At 41.7% G+C, this 19,501-nt stretch overlaps 1 pseudogene; it reads right to left on the bottom strand.

Annotated features, from left to right (window-relative positions):
• The window catches only part of LOC137361449 (uncharacterized), a 42,132-nt pseudogene extending 23,388 nt beyond the window's left edge, over positions 1-18,744 (bottom strand).
• Between the last annotated feature and the right edge of the window lie 757 nt (positions 18,745-19,501).

Consider the following 19,501-nt stretch of genomic DNA (forward strand, 5'->3'; position numbering starts at 1 on the left):
CGAGCTCGCCACTGGTATCAGACCCACCGGCCGTCCATGTCTCCGTTATAAAGATGTCTGCAAACGTGACATGAAATCGTGTGACATTGATCACAAGTCGTGGGAGTCAGTTGCCAGCATTCGCCAGAGCTGGCGGGCAGCCATAAAGACAGGGCTAAATTGTGGCGAGTCGAAGAGACTTAGTAGTTGGCAGGAAAAAAGACAGAGGCGCAAGGGGAGAGCCAACTGTGCAACAGCCCCAACAAACAAATTTCTCTGCAGCACCTGTGGAAGAGCCTGTCACTCCAGAATTGGCCTTTATAGCCACTCCAGGCGCTGCTTCACAAACCACTGACCACCTCCAGGCGCGTATCCATTGTCTCTCGAGATAAGGAGGCCCAAAAGAAACACGTAATAGTACTTAAATACACAATTAAAATGTTAGATTTCGCTCACACACGGTGATGATTGCGTGGGAATTTAAGTGCTTTACCGTTCTGAGTTCATGACGATACTCATTACAAAATGGTCGTTTTTTTGAATCATTTTCTCTCACTGTCTCTGTGTGGCAATCCACACAATTCTGTGGTACGTAATTATACAAAGAATAACGTTTAGTTATTGTTTATCAATAACGATTTTTCCCTCACTGAGCCAGCTGTTCCTCCATGGGCCGAACAGATATTATAGCCTCAGTTCCTTATTTACCGATAGTTTCACTTTTGATCTATCTCAGTACAATTATACCAAGTTAGACTTTGAATTCTTAGTTTTTTTCCTTGTTTCTGTATCATTGCTTACAATTGCAAATGATGACATATGACAAATGTTTGCCTTTGCAGAATTAGTTATCACCAGTTATCAAATGATTAAAATTCTTTGAAAGTTATGAATACACTGGCATGGCTTCCGTAAAATGTCTTATTAATTATCGTGAAAATGACTATTACAGCCTGGTCCAACCGCCCAGTTGTGACTTAAATGGAGTCGTATTTTCCTGTTTAACAGGAAAATGCCAAAAGTTTAACATTATTATAATATACCGAGAAACATTAGAGTATTTTCAGGCATCACTAAACAGCATGTCATCAGGATCATAGATCTATCTCGATCTAATCATTTGCGCAGATCTCTATCAATTCATTTTAAACAAGCTCTCACTATCTAGAGACTCATTAACCATTTCGTGGAGTGGTCTTATCAGCCTGAGTGACCACGTTTTGGATTCGTTCCTCGGACCATCTTCATCATGACATTACAAGCCGAGTGTGACACGGGTAACACATCACTTCTGCACACACACTGATATCCCAAGGTCATCCAGCATAAGACATTTGATTCAAGCTATTCCTAACCTTTCGGGCTTCTATCAATGGGGATGTGGAAGCATTTTATTAGAATCTCTTCCCACATGACCTGATGATTCCGAAAGCGACAAGCTATCAAATATATTCCTCTCATTCTCCAGCACAAGCAAGGATAGAAGCATTTCCAACAGAAATCTGTCAATTCGCCATTTTAAATACACTTTCTTGACATTCGCTAGTTTGTTCATTGAGACAAGTTTGATATATTTTGGTGAGGCTTGCCCAGGTGATTTACGTTATGCAAGAATATGAAAGGATATGGAAGCAGTGTGTTCCTATTGAGGCATCTGTAAAGCACGGCTCGTGATTGAAGATTTAATGTAAAATGTTTAGAACTAAGGGTAGGAGAGACTTTCTTATATGGAGAGCTGTGAGGCAGTAGAATTAACCGAGGCAGAAATTATATTTATATTCAAGATTATATTGAAAAGATGGTCAAATAAAAATAGACAAAAGATACGTTGAGACAGAGATGGTAAAGTGAACTATTTGTCAGGGTGGAGGGTAAACGTCGACTTGGACTGATTGGGTCGCACAGATTTTTCTCCTGTGGTAACATTCCAACGTTTGGATGAGCAGTTGAGAGTTTGAATAAATATAAATGAACATAGCTATCTAACGTCACATTAGCAAGTCAGATTTCTACTTTTTCCAGCATTAGATACTTATTAGGAGCCCGTTCTATTGCACGAAGGACAAGGGGCGTGGGGGCGGGTGAGGGTCCCATATGGGGATGGTCAGAGTCCGATGAGGAGACCAGAGCCTGCACCATTCAAATTAAAATTACATCAGAATTACAAAATGACTATGATTGTAAGACTTTGCTTCTTCAATAAAGAAAAGGTTATCAGTTAATGAAACTGAGCCTCTCATTCCAGTAGCTGAGGTCGAGGGCAGTTACCGCTGACACCCCATATACTCTACTTCACTGAAGTTCAATCATTACTGTCCGCTCTGACTCGGCACCAGGAAGTGATTATGTTCATCCGGATAAAGATATCGACATCATACAGACGGCATGCAGTGAAAGAAATATGTTCTGATACCTGTACAGTTTCACAACAACAATCCGCGTTTGTCCTCGCAGAAAAACGGCCATTCGAAAATGAACACCGCCTGTAATTATAACACGTTTTCGGACAAGAAATCTTCGTTTGATTTGTTCTTTGTTTCACCCAATACCCTAAATATCCAAACATATTTCAGCACCATCTTTAGTTCTTCCCTGAATTTAGTTTGTGTAGCCGCATAAATACACGTGTTTGAACAGGAACTCAAATACAAGAGCATATATCCGGTTTCAGTGGCGATGTACTTAGGGACTGCATAATCGCCCCGGTAATGTGCTGTATCTGCCAGTCCGGTAGTTCAAAAACTAATGATATTTGTCAGCCGCAGCACTATATAACTGCCCGATACACTGAATAGTAAAATGATGGTTTTCCTTCTGGTTTCCATCTCTGGATCACTCTGGTTCTCGCTGCTGTGACCCCGCAATTCCCTGCGCGCTTTACTTGCAACAACAATCTGTCTGACTGTCAAACAATTAAACAATAATATCAAACAAAAAGGAATCCAAGTCACTAAAATACTTTGTAACCAGAAGAACCCGACTCCTGCAGGCGATGAAAAGAAGTCCTGACTGGGTTGACAACCCCAATCGATATTGTTAAGTATTTTCTCAGATTGAAATGCATAGAAAAATGGGACGCTGTGTGAAAAGACTAGAACAGAGACTGTTGTTATAGCCACAGCTGCATTTCTTACTGTGCAATACTTTGTTTTAAACCTTTGACAACATATAGCTACAAATCTGTCGAATGTGAACATGGTTGTAAACCACACGGACATATGTAGGCTGGTAGCACTGATGTAAATCATAAACTTACAAACTTCAGTATAGGACAGGAAGGAATGTGGGAAATGATATGTACAAATGTGACTAAGGATTATATGGAAAATCATGACCAGTAGATCTGCTGTTGCTATCGCTACCATGTAGGCAGAGATGGTCAGACCTTCTGCTATTTCATCACTTGCTTCTTTTAATAGCCTGGCGTACGATTCATCCGGTCCTGGTGATTTATCAAGGATGTTCATCCCATTTATACTTCCTCTCTCCCTATGTTTATCACATCCAATCCTTCACATGCCTTTCCCTTAACTACAATACCTGCATTGTCCTCCTCTTTTATGCAGACACAAAGTATTCATTAAGAACAATATCAACATCTTTCGCCCTTACACATAGGTTACGTTTTTAGTCTTTTATGGGCCCTGCTCTTTGCTTAGTTATCCTCTTACTCTTAACGTATTGATTAAACATCTTTGGGTTCACCTTGATTTTGCTTGCCAATATTCTGTCATGCTCTCTCTTTGCTTTCCTCATTTCCTTTTTGATTTCACCGCCCCCCACCACCACCCCCCCCCCCCCACACTTTCTATACTCCTCTCACCTTTCTGTAGTAACATCATGGCAACATTATAAGCTTATTCTTTTGAACTAATAGTATATTTAACTCCCCTTCTTAAACACAGTTTTTATGCCTTGAAGGAATGCATATTTCTTACAAATTATCCATTTATTTTATTACATGCTACCCATTGCTTTCCCATCATCATATATTTTAATGTAGTTTTCAAACTACCTTTACCAATTTGCCCAACATACTTGTGCCGTTCGCTTTGCTTGGATTTAGGATCTCAGTTGTGGACTTAATTAAATCACTTCCAAACTAAATATAAAATCCTTCCTTTTAGGCCTCTTTACTACAGGTTATTCATGAATTCTTCGTCATTTCACAATACACGATCCAATATAGCATGTTCCCAGGTGGTTCATCAACATACTGATCAAGATAACTATCTTGGAGACATACCATGAACTCATATAAGTATGTGAAGAGAAAAATATTGGTGAAGACAAATGTATGTCCCTTACAATCAGAAACAGGGGAGTTTATTATGGGGAACAAAGAAATGGCTGACCAACTAACTGCAAACTTTGGTTCTGTCTTCACAAAGGAGGACACAAATATCATACCAGAAATGTTGGGGAACACAGGGCTTAGTGAGAGCGAGGAACTGAAGGAAATCAGTATTAGTAGGGAAATGGTGTTTGGGAAATTGATGGGATTGAAGGCCGATAAATCCCCATAGCCTGATGGTATGCATCCCAGAGTACTTAAGGAAGTGCCCGTAGAAATAGTGGATGCATTGGTGGTCATCGTCCAAGATTCTGTACTCTGGAACAGTTCCTCCAGATTGCAGGGTATTTAATGTAACCCCACTATTTAAAAAGCAAGGTCGAAGAAAGCGGGGAATTATAGCCTGACGTCGGTAGTGGGGAAAATTCTAGAGTCCATTTTCAAAGATTTTATAGCACAGCACTCGGAGACCGGTGGTAGAATGGGACAGAGTCAGCATGGATTTATCAAAGGGAAATCATGCTTGACAGGCCTACTAGAATTCTTCGAGGATGGAACTCGTGGAGTTGATGAGGGGGTGCCAGTGGATGTGGTGTATTTGGACTTTCAGAAGCCTTTTGACAAAGTCCCACATAAGAGATTAGCATGTAAAATTAAGCGCATGGAATTGGGGGTAGTGTATTGCGATGGATAGAAGATTGGTTGGCAGACAGGAAACAAAGAGTAGGGATAAATGGGTCGTTTTCCAAATGGCAGGCAGTGACTAGTGGAGTACCACAGGGTTCAGTGCTAGGACCGCAGCTATTCACAACATATATTAATGATTTAGATGATGGAAGTAAATGTAATATCTCCACATTTGCAGATGACACAAAATTGGGTGGGAGGGTGAGTTGTGAGGAGGATGCAGAGAGGCTTCAGGGTGATTTGGACAAGTTGACTGAGTGGGCTAATGCATTGCAGATGCAGTATAATGTGGATAAATGTGAGGTTATCCACCTGGCAGCAAAAACAAGAAGGCAGATTATTCTCTGAATGGCTGTAAACTGAGAGAGGGGAATATGCAGCAAGACCTGGGTGTTCTCATACACCAGTCACTGAAGGTAAGCATGCAGCTGCAACAGGCGGTAAAAAAGGCAAATGGTATGTTGGCCTTCATAGCGAGAGGATTCGAGTACGGGAGCGGTGATGTCTTGCTGCAATTATACAGGGCCTTGGTAAGGCCACAACTGGAATATTGTGTGCAGATTTAGTGTCCTTATCTGAGGAAGGTTATTCTTCCATAGAGAGAGTGCAGCGATGATTTACCAGACTGATTCCTGGGATGGCGGGACTGATGTATGAGGAGAGATTGAGTCGTTTAGGATTATATTCGCTGGAGTTCAGCAGAGTGAGGCGGGAATCTCATAGAAACCTATAAAACTCGAACAGGACTTGACAGGGTAGATGCAGGAAGGATGTCCCCAATGGTGGGTGGTCCAGAACCAGGGCTCATAGTCTAAGGATACAGGGTAAACCTTGTAGGACTGAGATGAGGAGAAATTTCTTCACCCAGAGAGTGGTGAACCTATGGAATTCACTATCACAGAAAGCACCTGAAACCAAAACATTGTATGTTTTCAAGAAAGAGTTAGATATAGCTCTTGGGTCGAAAGGGATCAAAGGGTATGGGGCGAAAGCGGGAACAGGTTACTGAGTTGGATGATCAGCCATGATCATCATGAATGGCGGAGCAGGCTCGAAAGGCTGAATGGCCTACTCCTGCTCCTATTTTCTATGTTTCTATGTTTCATGCTCCACATTATTACTGCAAATATGGTTTGCCCATTCTGTATGAAATTTAGAATTCTCCATGATTACTGTATTAGCCCATTTATTTTCCCATGCTCTCAGTCGTAGGAACTCCTGGCAATTTATTCAAACAATTATATGTTGAATCGGAATTTGTTGAAACTAAAACCTGCTGCTTGTGCGATTTCGAAGCATTTTTATCTGAATGTCTCCATTACATAAAGTTAGTGTTTGATGTGGTTCAGTCAGATCTGCTGATGGATGGTTGAACCAGTTGTGCACCAGATACATTTGAATCCCGAAGATGGAGGTCGGACCAGAAGGAATTTACTGGGATCCGGGTCATCACTGGGGGATCGACAGCAATAGAAATATTATGACAAATGCCGAGCCAATAGTTGGTAACTTAAAATTATCATAGTAAATTACTGAGGGGAGAGTTTGGTGCAGTGACAGACACAAGCAGAAGTGGTGTTGGAAGTGGGTTGTGAAGGATATGTGTATTTGAATGAAGATGTTTGTTGTTGAGACAATTGTAGACAGGTCAGTGAGATGACCAGATATAGTGGGAACAAAAGGAACAGCAGGAGGTCATTTTGTCTCTTGAGCCTGTTCCGAAATTCAGTGAGGTCATAAAGTCATATACAGCACAGAAGGAAGGTATTCGGCCCATCAAGTCCATGCTGGTTCTCGCAGAGCAATTCAGTCAGTCCAACTTCCTGGCTCGATCCCTGTAGCCCTGGAAGTCTATCTAATTTCATTTTGAAATTATCTGCTTCCACCACCTTTGTGGGCAGCAGGTTCCAGGTCATTGTGTAAAAATGTTCTTCCTCACATTCCCTCAGCATCTCTTGCCCCAAACCTTTAATTTGTATCCCCTAGGTCTTGTACCATCAATTAATGGGAACAGCTTTTCCTTGTCAAACTTATCAAAGCCTGTCATAATCTTGTATATCTCTATCAAATCGCCCCTCAAACTCCAAGGAGAACAGCCACAACTTTCCCAACCTAACCTTGTGACTAAAATCCCTGGAACCTTCTGGTAAATGGCTGATTTGCAACCTAGCTCCATATGCCCACCTTTGCCTCAGATTCCTGAATACATTTGGATAACAAAAACCTCTCAGTCTTAGTTTTAAAATTAACAACGGATTTATCATCAATTGCTGTTTGTGGAAGGAAGTTCCAAACTTCTACCATCCTTTATGTGTTGAAGTGTTCCTTAATTTTAGTCCTGAACTGCCTGGCTCTAATGTTTAGACTAGACTGCCAAATCTGAGAATCCCAACCAGCAGAGTTTCTACTTATCCTATCAGTTCCCCTTTATCTCTTGAAATCTTCAATCAAATCACCCCTTACCCTGCGAAATTCCAAGAAATGCAAGACAGTTTGTGTAATCTATCCTTGTAATTTAAACTTGGACCCAAGGTATAATTCTGGTAAATCTACCCTCCGCTCCCTCAAGACAAATATATCCTTCCTCAGGTGTGGTGCCCAGAACTGCTCAGGTGTGGTGTCATCAGGGCTTTGTATAGCTGAAGCATGACTTCGATCTCGTTGTATTCTAGTCCTCACAATATAAAAGGTTAGCATTTGATTTGCTCTTTTCATTATCTTCTGTACCTGTTCATGACATTTTAACAATTGTTGCACATAGATCCCCAAATCTCTTTGAGCCTCAACTGTTTCTATTACTCATTTAGAGTTTACATGTTCTATCCTCTTTAGGTCTAAATTGGTGACACCAAACAGTTCTTTACATTGAAATCCACTTTCCAGAGATTGCCCATTTACTTACTGCACAGTGGCGCAGTGGTTAGCACTGCAGCTTCACAACTCCAGCGACCCGGCTTCAATTCTGGGTACTGCCTGTGTGGAGTTTGCAAGTTCTCCCTGTGTCTGCGTGGGTTTTCTCCGGGTGCTCCGGTTTCCTCCCACAGCCAAAAGACTTGCAGGTTGATAGGTAAATTGGCCATTACAAATTGCCCCCAGTATAAATAAGTGGTAGGGGAATACAGGGACAGGTGAGGATGTGGTAGGAATATGGGATTAGTGTAGGATTAGCATAAATGGGTGGTTAATGGTCGGCACTAACTCGGTGGACTTCAGGGCCTGTTTCAGTGCTGTATCTCTTAAAAAATAAAAATATATTAACAACTGTTGGTAATTTGATATTACTAGCTACGTTGCTTATTATGCCACCTATCTTTGTGTCATCACAACTTTGGCTGTCGATGAAATTTGAAGTAACAGTCAATTAACCATTTAATCCCTTCCTAAATGATACAAAGTGATAACCTGATTGGTGACAGTGGTTATATTTTATTCAGGATAAATTAGACTTGCCACAGGCTAATGGCTGAGCAGCAGTATCAAAGCACCATCACCATTATTGCCCTGTGTAGAAGCACAATGAGGCAGCGTTGATTAGTAATCTCATAGTAAAAGATCTGCTGGGGAAAGAGTGATCACAATACAATTGAATTCCATTTTAAATTTGAGTGACATTCGCCAGTCCCAAACAAGAATCTTAAACTTAGACAAAGCCAATTACACAGGTATGATGGGAGAGCTGACTCAGGTTGATTGGATAAAGGGAGTAATCACAATGGCGGTAAAAAAAAACAGTGGGAACATTTAAAGAAACATTTCAAACTGTTCAAAACAAATACGTTCCATTGAAGAACAAAAATTCAGCTCGTAAGCTCTATCCATGCTTTACTATGAAAGTTAAGAATAAAATTATATTCACGGAGTGATGCTTGAAAACACAGAGTGTGAGCAGAGCGGCAGGGAACGAATCACTGAAGCGGCAATGCGGGAGTGAGCAGCCGAAGGGCGGCGGGGGAAGGGGCAAGGCCTGGAGTGAATAGCTGAGGGAAGGCAGCAGCGAGGTGGGGGAGGCGGGGCGGGGTGGTGGTGGTGGTGCGTGCAGATGGGTGTGGGAGGTAAACGTTGAAGAGAAGCGTGATGGCAGGATGGAGTGGGGTAATGTTGGGGGTGAGATGGAAGCGGCAATTGCAGCCATTGAGGACGTTTGGCTTTAATTTTTTTTTGTGACAAATTGATCAGCGCCATTTGTCTGACTGGAAGCTGCCTGAGACATGGTAGTGACGAGGCTGCATTTGCGCATCCGCCAGTACCGCGCCACCTAGTGGTTGCGTTTTCAGCAAATGCAGCCATTATTAAATGGAGCCCATTCACATTTCAAGTAAGTCTTGTGCTGGGTGTATGGCTTTTAATAAGTTTCTGGAATATAGGAGTGAGATTACATTTGTTGATTGAGCACTCAGTACATGCAATAGTATGTAAACATAGAGGTGAAATGTATAAATTACAGCCACACTAGATGACGGATGCTTGGGGATTAAATCTTGTGACCATTCTGAATTCAGTGCCTTCGGCTTTTATAAAAGTCAAATGCTCATTACAAACTAATCGTTTTGATGTGTTTCTCTCAGTCCACCATGTGGAATTCCAGACCATTCTGTGTTACATTATTATATCAAAGTTAAAATTCAGCTTCATTTAAGGAGAATTTAATTTACTTATTCTTTATGAGTTACGATAATCTTCCTTGCTGAACGAGCTGTTTTTACATTGGTCTAACCAATATTATAACGCTAGTTCTCTATCTCACCGGTACTTTCAATTTTGGTCTATATCATTACAACTCTATGAAGTGAAAGGTGAAATTATCAATCTAACTTTGTCTCTTTATCATTGATGTCACTTCAAATGATGAAGTATGACATATGTTCCCTTTGCAGAACTAGGACCTTCGCACAAGATTTCCATTGATTGACGTTCTCTGAAATTTATGAATCGGAATACAACAGCAAGTTTTCAATGATGCTTCTCACTTCCTGAAACTAAGCACTGCTGTAGGTTCAGTCCTGGTATAAGGATCCAATGGTACTTCAGGGTAACATACTTCCCTGTTTAATAGGCAAAGACTAAATATTGATAATTCTAAAATATAAAGAAAACAATACAGCATAATATTGTCAGACTTCAGCATGGTATGATTAACCATCAGCTCAAAGTGTCCCAATCACATGGCTTTAGAATATTTAAGGACATCTCTAAACAACATTTCATCAACATCATATGACAATCTCGAAATATTCTATTGCACAGATCCCTACCCAGGTCTTTACATATTGAACTGCCCAGAGCCACAGTACAGATTTCTTGTCATGGTGTTGTCAGCGTGACTGGCCATGTTTTGGGCCCGTTCTTCGGAGCATCCTCACCATGCATGTCTCAGATTGGTTGTTTCATGTGCACTACTGCACACAGCGATTCCCAAGATCATCCAGCATGAGACATCCGATACACGTCCTTCCTCTCCTTTCTGGTTATCTTTCTCAGATCCAGGGGTCTGAACTTGTTTGATTACAATCTCTGCTGGATGAACTTGATGTTTCCAGTAGAGGGCAAGCTTTCAAATATATTTTTCTCATTGCTCAGCAAAAGCAAGAACACAACCATCTCCCAGAGAAAACTAACAATTAAAGACCTTAACTGCACTTTACTGACTTTTCTGCATTGCATTTCATCTGCCACGTGTCTCTCCATTCAACCAGACTGCCTTTGTCCTCTTCAAATCTCTCTCTGCCCTCCTCACAGTTCACAGTACATCGAAGTTTCATGTCATCAACAAGCTCTGAAATGTTGATTTGCACACCCAAGTCTAAGTTATTTACATATATCAAGAATAGCAGTGATCCTAGCATTGACCCCTGGGGACACGCCACTCTATACCTCTCTCCAGCCCGAAAAGCAACCACCACCGGTATATTGTTTGCAGCCACGGAGCCAACTTTATATCCATGCTGCCACTGTTCCATGGGCTGTCACGTTTCTCACAAACCTGTTTTGTGGTACTTTGTCAGACGCATTTTGAAATGTCATGTACACCACATCTACCCCATTACCCTCATTACTCTCGGTCACGAGATCAATATATTTATCCACTCTAGTCAAAATCGATTTGCCTTTAACAAATCCTTGCTGCCTTTACTTAATTAATTTACAGTTGTCCAAGTGACTGTTAACTTTCTTCCGGTTTATCTTTTCTAAAAGCGTTCCCATCACCGAGATGAACTGACTGGCCTGTATTTGCTGGGGTTATCATTGCACCATTCTTTGAGCAAGTATGTATAATTTACAATTCTCCAGTCTTCCAGCACCAGCCCTGTATCAGGAGACAGTGGCCCGTTCTACTGGTCCAGGTTACAATGGTGGTGAATCTGATGGGGAGACCAGAGTCAGCAATATTCTTACCAAAACTTAGAACCATTTCCCATAGCCACGACTGTAATACATTGTTTATTCACTAAAGGGAACATTTTCATTCAATTAAACAGATGTATCTCATTCCAGTGCCTGCGGTCTGAGGATGGTAACGCTGTTCTGCTGAAGATCAATCCTGAATATTATCTTTGAAGACTGAGAGGAATATTCGCTGCTTTAGCAGGAAACGATTCTGTTCATCCGGGGAAAGCAGAAGACATCAAACACACGGCAGAAAATGGAAGCAATGTTTTCTTATACCTGCTCATTTTCATAACAACAATCCTATTCCGTAAAACATAAAGAATGTCATTCTAAAACTGAACACGGGGTCGAACTAAACTCTAGTTAGGACAGGACGTTTTGCTTGGATTCTTTTTTTCATTTTGAAAACAATCTCACAGCCAGTGTCCACGGAGATTTCACCACTTTCTTCAGCTCTTCCCTGAATTTAGTTTGAGTAGCGGCATAAATACACGTATTTGTGCAGGAACTCAAATACTGAAGCATAATTCCGGTTTGATCGGCGATGTATGCAGGAGATGTATAATCGGGTCGGTAATGCACGGCTATGCTGCTCGTTGCATGGCTCACGGCAGACGGTAGATTTAACAATATAAAACTGGCCGATACAGTGAACAGTAAAATAATGGATTTCTTTCTATTCTCCATCTCTTGATCTCTCGGACTTTCACTGCTGTGAGTCCGGAGTCCCCTGCGCGCTCTACTAGTTATTAAAATACGTCTGACTGTCAAAACGTTTAACAGTAATATCAGAGCAAAGGGAAGCCATGTATAAATGATATTCTGTAAGAGGAGGTACGCTGCACCTGCAGGCGATGAAATAAAAGCCACACTGGGGCGGATAAACCAGTGAATATTGTTAATTATTTGCTTATGTTCGTACACAAACCAAAAGGGGATGGTCTGTGAATATATCAGGATGGAAAGGGTTGTTAATACTGCCACTGCAGTTCTCACGGTGCAATACTTTCTTTTTAACTGCTGACAGCATAGAGCTACAAGTCGATCAAATGTGAAGGAGACTGTAAACCACACCGACATACCGTGGTTGGTACAAAGCATGTAGATCATGAACTTACAGACGGCAGTGTAGGAGAGGAATGAATGTGGAAAGCGTTTACTCAAAATATTAACCCCGATTATATTAAAGAGCATGACCAGTAGATCTGCTGTTGCCATGGCCACCATGTAGACAGAAATACACTTGGAGAGGCCGCAATTTCCTCTGGAGAGAATTACAATTGTCAATAGGTTTGCTGCAAGAAAGAGGGAGAAGATTTAAGTTACGGAGACAGGCAGACACTTTCTAGAGCATGTTGTGAGCAAAATGACATATGTGTGTTTGTACTTAGACTGAATCTTATTTATAATATTGACAAGCATTGACAGCTTTTCTTTCAAACCAATAAATGATTATAACCTCACTACCCTTCCAGCATACTTCATTCAGACCATATCAAGGCCACAGGACGAGGTTTGCCCAGAGGCCGTAGCATGAATGGCAATGGAAAGCAACCCCCACCACCACCCAGTCACAGAGGGTGTATTGACTTTGGGCGGGAGTGTAAACCAGAGTTATCATATCAGTGTCCATCATTCTTCTCTGCCAGTATAATTTCCACAGCAGATTGAGCTCCATTACTATAATCTGCGGCCCAGGTCAAGGCAGAGTACCTCACAGAGACAGACAGTACTGTTGTAAATAATAGTCCATTCGGGGGAAACTTTAGATGGCTTTATAAATTGTTAATATTTAGCTGTCAATAAATTGATGGATTCCCACACATAAATTCAAACACATATTTTATTCCTGTGTTCAACAGTAAAGCCATCTTGCAATGAGGCTTGTGCCGTGTGATTCCACAGCCCAGTTTGATATGATACCAGTGCGGTCCCATGCGGCGATAGATGGAGTTTTACATTAACTTCTTCAGTTTATTTGGAGATAGGAATCTCGCTAACAGCATCAGATGTATGCAGTATTCAGTACAATTTCCAAACCATTACTGCAAGGACATGAATTCAAAAAGAACTTTTAGCTGAGACAAAACATTCAATTTAGTTCAATCTTCGGCACGTTTTCCATTTCTAATGGCTCTAAGGAGCTGCTCGGGAACGGAGCGGGAGCTGGTGGAAGAAGAAAGGTTATTTCAGCCGAGGGAAGGGGAGTGGCTCCCTGAGCTGCAATCGTTAGAAAAAAAATATTTCCCAATCTCTCTTAGTTGGACTTGCCTGTAGTCCGAAGAACTGTCAACTTAAGTAGAGAAGGAATAACGCTACAAAATAAATAATTACATTGGACTCCAAGGAACACATTCTTCTGTGAGCTGTTGGCGAGAAACGGTAACAACATTGCCCTCCCGCAGTATAACGAGAAAATTAAACGTCTTATATTCACGAAACACCAACTGGAACAGTGCCTCAACCGTTGTTCAATCTGGTGAAATTCCCGCTGACATTCCGGCTCTGCAATGAAGACATTCTCGTGATCCGTTAAATAACCATTAACAGTGAGATAATCAACAGCTATTGGACAACAGGACTTACCTGGGGCACCAAAGGTAGCAATAAGAGGGTAGTAAACGTCCTTTACCTGTAGAATTATTGGCCACTGCATTTTGTCGAAGAAGGTGCGAATTCTGTCCAGCTTCGTAATTCTGACTGCACTATATCCGAAATCCATCAATGCTCCCCCTTTATAGAACAATCCGTGCCCAAGTGAGAAAATGAGGTGACACAATAATTAGCATTTGTTACAGTCACTTCACAAACTGGAAAGCCATGGGGAAATTGTGCCGCTCAGTCCTTGCAACTACTGCCATTAAATTATATCAACAGCAAGTAGTTCTCGAGGGAATGTGTGCTGCGCATGCCCTCTGAACGCTCAACGAAACATTGCACCTGGAAACTATTTTGTGTTCTCGAAGCCTTATATCAGTTCTGTTAAGTCTTCACTGATTCATTGTAGAATTTAGATTTATGCTACACTTGGATGATTAGTAGCGATGACTGGACTCTATCATCACTGATGATGACTTCTCAATAACATTGTGGATTGTGGTTCACTTCTAACATTATTAGTAATGATCATATTCTAACCTTCATGATGGTAATGCTAGTGTGACATTACTGTTGCTAATCTACTCAGACATTATCAGTAACGAATTTAATCTAACATTACTGATAGTGACCACACACCAACAGTACTGGTGATGCCCTACTTCAGCATTACTAATACTGCCCCCAGTCAAACATAACTGAAGGTAACTATACACTGATATCAATGGTGATGACCACATCCTGTCATTAATGATGGTGATCCTGTACTAACATTACTGGCGATCACCCTACTTTAACATCATTGGTGGTGATCCTTTTACATCAATAGTAGTTACGTTGCCCGAACGTCAGTGATTGTGAATCTATTCTAATTGTATTGTTGTTGACCTTTACAAAACAGTAATATTAGCAGCCCTATTGTAACATTATTTGTGACGAGCCCACTCCATTATTGCTGGTGGTGATTCTACTCCCGATAGTGACCCTATTCTAACGTGGTGATTTTACTGTAACATTACTGATGGTAACCTTACTCTAAAATTGCTGGTGGTCATCATACTCCAACATGGCTGTTGGTGACTCTATTATAACATTATAACTGGTGATCCCACTGTTACATGTCAGGTAGTACCCCTACTCCATATTATTGGCCATGAAGCTACTCCAGTTGGAGTATTCAGATGACTGGCCCACATTAACAACTTTATTATAAGTGAAAGGCGTTGAATCCCATGCCATTCAGCTCAGAGCTTTAAGGGTGTCCCCATTAGCAGAAGCTGCAAAAGAAGGCAGCTCGTCTCACTGCCGAGAAGCATCTCCATTCCAAGATCCAACTCGCAGACTTTTAACTGTAACTGCTTTCATACAGACTGGCGAGTTCCATAACCTCACCCACCATCCCTTTTGCAGCTCGGAAGGATTCTTATTGTGTTTACTTTCCTCACAATGATGAGGCGATGCCTTCATCCACTGTCATGGTTTTATTTTGTCTCCACCACGAGAGACACTTTAATCCCTCTGTATTCATTCTGCGTTCAAAGTTTAATTTTCTTGATTGATGCCAGAATGCAGTCGTAAGGACATTTTACAAAGGAGCACCATTTATATTTAACCTTCTGAGATCCTTATAGCTATTGGATGGACCATCTTCATTCATCTCACAGGAACCAATAACTTTCAATATCACAGGGAGAATGGATCAAATTAAAAGTTTCAGAGGCCGCTCTCTCACACACTTGTACAATCCCCTCCTCTCTCTTCTATTGTCTCTCAGTCTCCTTCTGTCTATCTGTCTCTACTGATATCCCTCTCTCAGAATCATACAAGCACAGAAGGTGGCGATTCGGCCCATCGTCCCTGCACTGGGTCTGCGAACGAGCAATTCACTTTGAACCATTTTCCCGCCTTCTCCCTATAACTTTGCACATTCCTCCTTTTCATATAACAGTACAATTCCTTTCTGAATGTTTCAATTGAAGCTGTCACCTCCACATTCTCAGGCAGCGCATTCCAGACCTCAACCACTCGCTGATTGAAAAAGGGTTTCCTCATGTTGCTTCAGCTTCTCTTACCTATTACTTTAAATTACTTTTACATTCTCGATCGATTCATGAGTGGGAAGTTTTTTTCATATCTAGTCTTTCTGACCCTTCATGATTTTGAATACCTCAATCAAATCACCTCTCAGCCTTCTCTTCTCCAAGGAAAACAGTCCTAACTTTTCCAATCTATCATCATAACTGAAATTCCTTATACCTGGAACCATTACCGTGAACCTTTCCTGTACTCTCGCCAATAACCTCATATCGTTCCTAAAGTGCAATACCCAGAACTGGATGCAATACTCCAGCTGAGGCCGAAATAATGTCTTATATCAGTTCTTGTATTCTATGTCCCTAATTCTAAAGCCCAGGAAGCTGAATGTTTTTTTTTAACTGGTCTCTCATTCTGTCCTGCCACCTTCAATGAGTTATGCATATATACACCGAGGTCCCTCTGCTCCTGCACTCACTTATGAATTGTACCCTTTATTCTATATTGACTCTCCATGTTCTTCCTACCAAAATGAATCACTTCACATTTCTCTGAATTAAGCATCATCTGCCACTTATAATCCCATTACACCAACTTGTCTATGTCCATTGAAGTTCTACACCATCCTCCCCACAGTTCACAATGCTTCCAAGTTTTGTATCATCTGCAAACTTTGAAATTGTGCCCTGTACACCTACTTCTAGATCAATGCGTGCAATTCTGGTCGCCACACTACCAGAAGGACGTGGAGGCTTTGGAGAGTGTACAGAGGAGGCTTACCAGGATGTTGCCTGGTCTGGCGGGCATTAGCTATGAGGAGAGATTGGAGAAACTCGGATTGTTTTCACTGGAATGACGGAGGTGGAGGGGCGACATGATAGAGGTTTACAAAGTTATGAGCGGCATGGACAGAGTGGATAGTCAGAAGCTTTTTCCCAGGGTGGAAGAGTCAGTTACTAGGGGATATAGGTTTAAGGTGCGAGGGGCAAAGTTTAGAGGGGATGTGCGAGGCAAGTTGTTTACACAGAGGTGGTGAGTGCCTGGAACTTGCTGCCAGGGGAGGTGGAGGAAGCAGATACGATAGCGACGTTTAAGAGACATCTTTTGACAAATATATGAAAAGGAAGAGAATAGAGGGATATGGGCCCTGGAAGTGCAGAAGGTGTTAGTTTCGGCAGTCATCAAGATCGGCGCAGGCTTGGAGGGCCGAATGGCCTGTTCCTGTGCTGTACTGTTCTTTGTTCTTTGTTCTATTAATATATATCAGGAAAAGCAAGGGTCCCAACACTGCTCCCTGGGGAACTCCAATACAAACCTTCCTCCAGCCCAAAAGACATCCATTCACCGCCACTCTTTGTTTCCTGTCACTCAGCCAATTCTGTATCCATTTTGCCACTATACATTTTATTCCATGAGCTATAACTTTGTTCACATGTCTGTTATGTGGCACTGTATCAAACGCCTTTTGACAGACCATGTACACCACATCAACTATATTGCCCTCATTAGCCCTCTGTTTTAGCTACTCAAAAAAACTCAAGCAAGTTAGTTAAGCATGATTTCCCTTTAAGAGATCCAAGCTGGCTTTCCTTAACTAACTCGTATTTGTCCATATGACGATGGATTTTGTCCCAAATTATTGTTTCTAGAAGATTTCCCACCACCGAAGTTAAACTGACTGGCCTGTAGTTACTGGGATTATCTTTACCGACCTTTTTGAACAATGGTGTAACGCTTGTAATTCTCCAGTGCTCTGACACCACCCCAGAGTCTCAGGAAGACTGAAAAATTATGGCTCGTACCTCTGCGCTTGCCACCCTCACTTTCCTCAGTATACCTGGATGCATCTCATCTGGTTCTGGTGTCTCATCCACTTTAAGTACAGAGAGACTATCTAATACTTGCTCTTTATCAATTTTAAACCAATCTAGTGTCCGACGTAACTCCTCTTTCGACATTGCCTGGATTGCATCTTCTTCCTTGGTGAAGACACATGCAAAGTGTTCATTTAATACCTCAGCGATGCCCTCTGCCTCCATGTGTAAATCCCATTTCTGGGCCCTAATCGGGCCCGCTGCACCTTTTGCCACGCTTTTACTATTTATAGGCCTACAGCAAACTTTGGGATTTCCCTTAATGCTAGCTGCCAGTCTCTTTTTATGCTCTCTCTTTGCTTTTCTCATTTGCTTTCTCACTTCCCCTCTGGATCTTCTATTTTCAGGCTGATTTTCAATAGCATTTTCTACCTGACATCTGTCATAAGCACGCTTTTTCTTCTTTATCTTAATCTCTACCTCTTTTGACATACAGGGAGCTCTGGATTTATTTGCCCTACCTTTCCCCTTCGAGGGAACATACCTTTACTGTGCCCGAACTATCTCTTCTTTGAACGTAACCCATTGTTTATCGATTGGTTTTCCTGTCAGCATTTGACTCCAATTTATTCACCCCAGCTCCATTCTTACCCCCGTGAAGTTGGCCTTCTCCCAGTTAATTATTCTTACACTGGATTGCTCTTTGTCCTTTTCCACAGTCAGTCTAAACCTTATGATACAATGACTGACAACATTCTGTTGGAGAAAATTTTCCTGAACATACTCTAGGAACTCTTGCCTTCACTGTCGTTTACACTACTCTGTTTATACTTAATTTCACCATCTTTGTCATTCATAAAATGTTGTTCAAATTAACATTATACTTTCTCCTATTTATATGGACTAAACTCACTCACAGGGTCAGCTGCCAACTCCAGCTCCTGTCCATGGTAACTCCAGCTGATGAATTGCAACCAGGGGTTAAAGCCTGTCTGCAGGTGACATCACGAAAAGAACAGAAGCCAATCACACAGCAGCCAGCACAAGCCTCGCCCTCTCACTGTATTGCAGAGTCACATGACCAGGCTGGTCCTGCTGCAATCGCACTGGACTGACGGGCAGGTTACAGAATCAACCCAATACAGTGAAGGCTGTGTCAGCTACCCCAGGTCCTGTCTAAACATGGCCCTTGTAAAGAATACAGCCTTCAATAATTAGCCTTATCAATCTTCTCTCACGACTTTAATGTGAAACCTCAATCTCCAATGTCTGCCCCACCACACGTCCACCTGTTGCTTGATCGAACCAAAGAAATGGCAAGATGATTTTTTTTTGTTCAAAACAGGATGCAGCAATTAATAGAGAAAAATGTTCCAAGGGCAGTGCTGCTGTATTTAGATTTAAATGAGCAAGATGGATGTTGATGTTCGTGATTGGATAAGTCTGACCTCTTTGACATCAGTCTTTTTTCTCTGCTCTGAAAATGTGCAGTCAGGAAATATATGACATCTGAAGGACGGACGGGGTCATCGAAAAGGAGCCAAAATAAAAATTGAAGAGGAAAACGGTGGAATATTACCTGTCCTTCATGTCATACACTCGCAGTACATCAGAAGCAATCACAGGAAATGCAGAATAGGTGCGAATAGGACACACAGGGATGAACCCCAGAGGTTGCGAATGGAGTCACAGATTTTTTACTACACTC

Source organism: Heterodontus francisci, unplaced genomic scaffold, assembly GCF_036365525.1.
Source record: "Heterodontus francisci isolate sHetFra1 unplaced genomic scaffold, sHetFra1.hap1 HAP1_SCAFFOLD_106, whole genome shotgun sequence".
Taxonomy (NCBI): domain Eukaryota; kingdom Metazoa; phylum Chordata; class Chondrichthyes; order Heterodontiformes; family Heterodontidae; genus Heterodontus; species Heterodontus francisci.